The following is a 1,388-nucleotide window of genomic DNA, read 5'->3' as shown; positions in this document are numbered from 1 at the left end:
TCCAAATACAGTCACACTGGGGGTTAGGGCTTCAATATAGGAAATTTGTGGGGACATAATCCAGTTCATAGAAACCACTGCTTATAAACGTAGGCTTACTTAATCAACTAAAAATTACATTGCCGCTAATATATCTAAGATCCTAACGTTCACTAGCAGGAAGGACACGGAGGAGTGATTGAAGATTTTGTGGCTCATTCTTCTCCTCTCACACGCATATAGCTTTTGGAATGCTGGGACACCTCAGAATGAGGGCAGGTCTCCATTTTCAGTGACTTGAGCTGTGAAGGCTGCAAACACCAAGGGCGCATCTAGATTCGGGCCTTGTGGAAGACCAGACATCTGTCTGGAATATCATGGCAGTTGTGATGGCCCAACTACTCCAAGTAGTTTTCCATCCCAATGGCTCAGTTGCTATTCTCCATAGCCTTATATCATCTCCATAACCAGTTAGGATGACACGAGTGTTTTCATCCTGGGCTTAATGTTTTAATCCTTTCCTACATCTACAATCCTTTTTTCTTTTTCTTTTTTTTTTGCTTAGAATAATTACTTCAAGTTTTATTTAATAAAACAAATCAGTCCAATAGTTCCAAGATACAAAATTAACCAGTTATGAATGAAAACAGCACACAAATCAATCCTTCCTCAGGGGAACAGTCTCCTCCCTGGTGCCCTCATTGGTCGCAGTGCAGATTCTGAGTGCATCCCCAGTGTACATGTCCCTCTCAGCCGCTGAAATGAAGACATCTTTCACAAGCCACGTGGCTCTGTCCAAGGACAGTGCTCCACATTCTGCATGTTCTTAAAACCAACCTGGTTGTCAAGCAGGGGCTGTGGCAAGGCCTCCAGCCTTGAACGAGTCCCTCTGGTAGGACCCTACTGGGCCAAAGCTGTACACAGCTCCTTTCCCGTCTTCATCCAGTCCCCCGATGATGTTGCAAACATAATATGGAAAGAAGCGACTTGAATAGAGGATTGTAGACAGCATTGCAGCAATCGCCCCTGTAGTCATGGTCTTGTTATTGGAATGCTTATACATCTTTAGTCTTACTTCAATAATCTTTGTAAGACAAAATCTTTGTAAGACAGTCTCCATGAAATCCGCTGCATCCAATGACTGTTTTGTCTGTTAATCTGTAACACTTGGAGCTGCCCCGCATTTTTCAAGCTGCATTTTTAACCAAATCCATGAATAATGGACTACACCAGTGCACCTGGCTCTTGATTTCGGGGTTGTGACTTTGAGCCCCACAAGGAGGGTAGAGTTTACTTTTCAAAAATAATGTGCTACACCAATAAGAGACTTGGGTGGAGCAGAATTTTTCCTTGCTCTTCATACAGCAAGACAATTGCCTAAATTCCTCCAAAATTCTCTCTTTCCGCGC

The 1,388-nt window shown here is 43.2% G+C and overlaps 1 pseudogene; it reads right to left on the bottom strand.

Moving 5' to 3' along the window:
• Positions 1–637: 637 nt before the first annotated feature.
• Positions 638–1,163, bottom strand: LOC124529074 (proteasome subunit beta type-1-like; annotated as a pseudogene).
• Positions 1,164–1,388: the final 225 nt, after the last annotated feature.

The sequence above is a fragment of the Lynx rufus genome, unplaced genomic scaffold (assembly GCF_022079265.1).
Source record: "Lynx rufus isolate CCGP_SWC_20201006 ecotype Redwood Valley unplaced genomic scaffold, mLynRuf1.p SCAF_6, whole genome shotgun sequence".
In the NCBI taxonomy this organism is placed as follows: Eukaryota; Metazoa; Chordata; class Mammalia; order Carnivora; family Felidae; genus Lynx; species Lynx rufus.
The sequence above is the reverse complement of the archived record's forward strand: the minus strand, read 5'-3'. Positions and strand labels throughout refer to the sequence as shown.